Below are 6,311 nucleotides of genomic sequence, written 5' to 3'. Positions count from 1 at the left end.
TTTAGCCATAAGCTAATGGGGGACACTAAAAAAATTAAAAGTCACATACATTTACATATGGAGAAGATAGTTATTTACAGTAGATAATTAAAAAGATTATAAAGTTATTTAGTTAAGTTTTAAATTTCAACGAGAGTTGAAAGATCGACTTTTCTTATGTTGTTCTTGAACGAATTTAGAGTTTCTATCTTTCTTAGGTGTCTTGGTAACTTCGACCAGATGAGAGGTCCCATATATTTAATAGAATTCCTACCAAATCTTACAGTTTCGAATCTTGGCAGTTCAAAGTCACTGTTCCGTAAAGTATATTGAGTGTTCTTTATATTAAATAAGTCAGAAATATTCTCAGGTACGAGACTGTGATTAACTTTAAACATCAAAGTGGCAATGTCTCGTAGGCGCCGATTGTTCAACGTCGGTAGTTTGGCGCGACTTAGCAGTTCTTAATAGGACGCTGATCTAGTTTTGTACACCGCCCTAAGTGCTCGCTCCTGAATCCTGAATCCGCTCGAGCTTTCTCCGATCAGATGCATTGTAAAAGTGCCATACTAAATGACAGTGGGTTAGATGGGGCAGAATTGAAGACCTGTAGTGTGATAGTTTAGCATTACAGGGTATCAAATTGCGTAGCCGCACTAGGACCCCTACTTTTTGACTGGCCTTAGAGCATAGATCACTGATATGACTAGTAAAACTCAATTTTTCATCTATTTGAACTCCTAAAAGCCGTATTTCCCCCAGTCTGTTAATAGTATGACCATCAACAGAAAAATTTTGATTATCGTTGTCTTTGTCAACATTTCTCGGGTTGATCGTTAATAGCTGGAACTTTTCTGGGTTGGTTGAGAGATAGTTGTTCTTGTACCAGGATAGAGCTTTCTCTCCATGTATCTTGATACTTTGCGCGACAACGTCATGCTTCTTCCCCAAGACATACATCTGATGGTCGTCGGCATACGTGCTCAAATTAGCATTATTTATATGAAATGACATATCATATCGGAACAAATTCCATAGAAGGGGGCCAAAGGACGAGCCTTGCGGGAAGCCAAGCACCATCCTTTTCCAGTCACTTGTTACTCCTTTTATTTTCACTCTATTGAGCCTATTGTCAAAGTATGATCTAAGAAGGTTGAGAGAATTTTGTCCAATGCCATAGGCCTAGAGTTTCTTTACGATTAGAGAATGGCTAAGAGAGTCAAAGGCTTTACTCAAGTCAGTAGACAGTATGTACACCAGTTCCTATCTGTCAACAGCTGATTTCCAGTCTTCCACGAGTCTAAGTAGAGTGGTCTGACAGCTATGATGTCTTCTATAAGCTGTCATTCTCTGATAGAGAGTTGGATCATAGTGCCCGGTGATTTGCTTACTGAGCATATGCTCAAATGTCTTATTTACGGTAACAAGGGACGTGATGGGACGATCGTTCTTCGCCAGTTGTCTGTCACCTTTTTTAAACACTGGCGTCCACTGTCCCATTTTCCACGCACAAGGTCATCGCCCCAGCTCGATACAGCTGTTGTAGAGAGTCATTTGCGATGGGGCAATTTCGCAGGCCACGTTCTTAAGGAGTTTAGGCGGTGCTCCGGGGTCCCACCCACAGCACTTAATGGGGTTGATATTTTCAAGCGCCTTTTGCACTTGATCCTTGCTGACGCGATTGAACTCGAAGTGCGTTCCTTGGTATGCTTCTCTTAGATCTCTTTTAATTGTGTGCGACGAAACGAACAGCCCTTCGCTGGACTTTTTCGATAGTTTCAGTGTCCCTGTTGGTGTGTGGATTCCAGGCAGCGCTTGCATATTCTAGTAGAGGTCGGATAATTGCTTTGTGGGCTCCTTCCTTGACTTCGGGCGTACACGGTTGTGAAGTCCGTTTGACCAGCCCGAGAGCCCTATTGGCTTTGTTGGAAGTTTTGTCACAGTGTTCTTTCCAATTTAGCTGCTCGTTAATCTAAAACCCAGATAATCATAGGAAGTTACATGTTTCAAGACCTGACTATGCATGTAATATAGTAGTATGACAACGGATCGCTTGTTGGTCAAGGAAATGTGGTAGCATTTCCTAACATTAAACTCCATTTGCCAAAGACAGGCCCATGAAGTTAGTCTGTCAAGGTCTTGTTGAGGGATGAGATGATCCGCAGGTGATACAACCTGTCGGTACATAATGGTGTCGTCAGCAAAGAGTCTAATATTTGACTTGATGTCACCCACGATGTCATTTATGTACATCAAGAAAAGCGTGGGGCCTAAGAAAGACCCTTGGGGAACACCTGAGATAACCTTGCACGGGGTAGAGTGTACGCCGTTTACATGGTACTTTGGGAGCGGTTGCTTAAGAAACCCTTTATCCATAATAAGGTTTGGCCTTGAATACCGTATTGACTTAACTTATGTAAGAGCTTTGGATGTGATACTTTGTCGAAAGCCTTGCTGAGATCGAGTTGGATAACATCAGCTTGACCCTTAATGTTGAGAATGCAGGCCCACTCGTGAATGGCTGAGACCAGTTGCGTTTCACAAGACAGTCTGGACCTGAAGCCATGTTGGTGTTTAAAAAGGATGTTATTTGTGGACAGGTGCTTGTGGAGGTGGCTAAGTACTATGCGCTCCATAATCTTGCAACATATGCAAGTCAAAGAAATGGGTCTGTAATTTTTTGGATCTTGCTTGCCGCCCTTCTTATATATTGGTGTAACCAAGGCCTTTGACCAGTCATCAGGTAGCCTGCCGAAATCGTAACTTTGTTGAAAAAGAGAGGTAAGTACAGGAGACAATTCGTTAGCTAATAACTTCAGTATACGAGGTGACAGATTGTCCGGGCCACATGCTTTGTTGGGATTCAAATTGCAAATTTGCTTCTTGACACCATTTACATAAAGTGACTGATATGGAATTGGCGGATAATCAGATAAACCAATTTCAGGTAGGAAACCGTCATCGTCCACGAATACAGATTTAAAATGATTGTTTATGGCTTACGCTTTATCTTTACTGGAGAGATAGAGGTTATTACGGCTCTGAAGTGTTGGAACCTCTATGGAGTCAGATCTGCAAGACTTGACGTAATTCCAAAACCGTTTTGGGTTGGAGTCCAGGCTCCCTCCAATCTCGTTGTTGACATAGTTTGAATGTGATGGCGGAAGCATATCCACAACTTTATTGCGCTGTTTTCTGTATGATGCTTTAATCGAGGGGTTGTTCGAGTGGGTGACTAGTGAATGCAATTTATCCCTTTTTCTCATTTGGCGTTTGATAGCCTTGGTCACCCAAGGTAAGGAGGATTTAGCTTTGGTCATCTTCCTTGGAATAAAAGTGTCAACAGCTGAAGCCAAAGAAGTTTTAAACATCACCCAGTTTCCATTTACAGAACGGGCATCGGGATTGGAATTGAAGAATTCCTGATTGATACTTATAACTGCACCCTTAATGCCCTCAAGGTTCATGCGGTTGTAAAGATGCACCTTGTGAGGCGGCTTGTTTACACGAGATGGTTTAGTGTTGATTGTAAAGATTACTATATCATGGTCGCTCATGCCGGAATGAATCTGCACATTTGTCACCAATGAAGGTGCCGAAGACAAGACCAGGTCGAGAGTCTTACCAGAAGCTGGTCGAGAGGCTTGTGTCACTGACTGAGTGAGAGAGTAGTCATCTAGGAAGTTTAATAGGTATTCAGCATCCGCTGTTGAAAGTGAAGTATTTAACACCGTAGGTGGATCGGTGGACTAATTTATGTCACCAACATTAACCACTTAACCCACTTCGGTTTTTTTTTATATCTGTCGGCGTATCGTTGAAAAATTCTTGTTAGACTCGATTGAAATGCTAATAAACCTCGGCGAAGGACTTCTGTGGTATTTTCATAATGTCAAACTCCATCACAGATGTAATGAAATGTATTCAGAACACAGCTTGTGTTGTTCGAGTCAGCTGTGGACTGAAGCAGCCGTACATAATCTGACGTTATAATCCACTTGTTAGTAGTTTCTATGATTTTACAATTCAGGATTTTTAGAGACACTGTAATAGCAGCTCTTTTTTTTCAGTTAGAAATAAGGATGCTTCTCTTTTATTGGAACTGTTCCCTACTATATCACTACTTAATTGTCGATGGCATGTGTAACATGTAATTGTATGGCACTGACATCAATGCAGGCACCGACCACATCAACATCTCATCTTTCGTTAGAATTCGTTTTGGTTTTTTTGACAGTTAAGCGGCTACTTTGTTGATATTTTTTGCAACACCATTTGGGTAACTTTATATCTGACACTGATATATATATACACATATATATATATATATATATATATATATATATATGTAAGGCTGAGAATCAAGAATAATTAGGGTCACGAAAAATTTGTTAATAAAGTGGAACGTTGTAAAATCCGACAAAAATGTTAAAACCCTGATGAATCCAAGGACATGAGAAGTTTCATCGCTGTCACTATCCAAATGAAACCAAACTGTCTAATCCGTCTTCAACCTAAACAACCTGTCGAGTGCACTTTGGGATTTTTCTCCTGTCTCTATCTTTACCAAAACGTCAAGCTCTCAGACATCTGAGTCATTAAACGCCCGTCTCTTTCCTGGGTTTTCTAATTATATCCCAACTCTTCAAACCGTTCTTTTTGGAAGAAAGAAGAAAGGATGGCGGGCTGAAGAAATTCTTCGCTTTGTCGGAGTTTTTAATGTTTTTTTCTTGCTGCTCCTCCCTCCTCTTTCCGTAGTCCATTCGTGGTAAACAGGGCTGAATAACGTCTGCGCATGTGCGAGATCTCTTGGCTCGCGCTAGTGCCAATGGCCTGGGCACCATAACATACTTCGAAAAAATAGCGGCGTTTTTAAAACGTTTCGTATAGCGCCCGGTTTTTGGTGAAAAGGTAGCGCCAAACTGAAAACGGTAGAAAGAAATCTTCACGCTAGTTCCCTCGTTCATTGACCAGCACACACACTTTTGTACACTGAGGTTTAAAGGTTGTACACTTAGTGAAAACAGAGCGTTAACACGATAGATTTATCAAAGACTTAGCAGATTACATCTTACGCGGTGTTTTGGATGTTATCGACGTCCATCCTATTGTTCTTTAGTTCCCATGCAAAGCCCAATGAGCGGACTTGCTGGTTTATTAAGCGAACACGAGCTGGAGAAACATGCCAAGGTCGATTGAGGCGGTTTGACGAGGCCATTGCTCGGTTTGTGGACGGAAATTTAAATTGCAGGGCTTGGACTTGGCATTGGATTAGAGCAACTCGGGATGCCAATGATTATTGCTCGTGTCCACTCTTGGAGCACTCCAAAGCGCTGTCGAAGAGAAAAGTCCCGAGGCGGTTCTACCGTCTATTTGATCGGGTTGGAACTAATGTCCCCACTTACCGGCCCGGAACCTAATGGTGCAACAAGTGTTCTACAATTGCTGATAGTGTTTTCTGCAATGAACCAGATTATGTTCCACCAGTACAAGTAAGTGCAGTGCTTATTTTTGCCTAATGTTGTTTAAGCAACATTGAGATAATTATAGATATAATTGCAAAAGCACTCAATATTTGATGCCCCTGAAAATGAAATACCAGTCTCACACAATTCACACACATATAAAATAGGCTGGAGCCATATTTTGTTTGTTTGTTTATCTGCCAATTTGGCCCACCAAAAAACAAGACTGCATAATTGCTTCTTTGTTATCCCAAAAAATCGTTCCAGAACAATACCAAAATATTTTATCATGTATCTGCTAAACAAATTGACCCTGAATTTAAGAAAATCTAATTTCGTCATATTTTCACCTGCTCAAAGAAAATTTACTTATCAACCTAAAATTATGATGTTTGATAACGAGCACAATAAAAATGTAGCCTTAGAATGTAAGGAATTTATAAAATACTTAGGGATACTAATTGAATATCATCTAACTGGGAAACATATTGATCATATAACAATTAAAATAAGTCGAACCATTGGTCTAATATCTAAACTATGGCATTTTGTTCCAAAACACACTCTTATAAATATCTATAGATCTCTCGTTGCACCTTATCTGAGCTATGGGCTAATAGTTTGGGGCCAGGCATGTAAATCATATCTTGATAAGCTTCTAAAGCTTCAAAAACGAGCTCTACGTTTTATCTATTTTTCTGACCGTAATCAGCATGCAATTCCTCTACTTTCCGATGCCGTTATTTTACTGCTACAATTTTCTTATTACGAGCTTACAGCTAACCTGATGTTTGATATTAGACACAAAAACGCGCCTAGAAGTATTCGAGACCTGTTTCAAGACATTTCTTATATTCACCCCTATAA

General features: G+C 40.5%; 2 pseudogenes across 1 annotated transcript in view; one reads left to right on the top strand and one right to left on the bottom strand.

The window, feature by feature from the left end:
• LOC148740617 (uncharacterized) overlaps positions 1-6,311 on the bottom strand; it is a 1,045,961-nt pseudogene that overhangs the window by 164,811 nt on the left and 874,839 nt on the right.
• The window catches only part of LOC148740652 (uncharacterized), a 4,838-nt pseudogene continuing 694 nt past the window's right edge, over positions 2,168-6,311 (top strand). The window contains exons 1-2 of the transcript XR_015996757.1: positions 2,168-2,293; positions 5,040-5,471. The product of XR_015996757.1 is annotated as an uncharacterized LOC148740652 (transcript). The remainder of the gene's footprint in view (positions 2,294-5,039; positions 5,472-6,311) is intronic.

The sequence above is a fragment of the Stylophora pistillata genome, chromosome 2, assembly GCF_964205215.1.
Source record: "Stylophora pistillata chromosome 2, jaStyPist1.2, whole genome shotgun sequence".
NCBI lineage: Eukaryota > Metazoa > Cnidaria > Anthozoa > Scleractinia > Pocilloporidae > Stylophora > Stylophora pistillata.
Note: the sequence above shows the minus strand (reverse complement) of the source record. Positions and strands in the feature narration are given on the sequence as shown.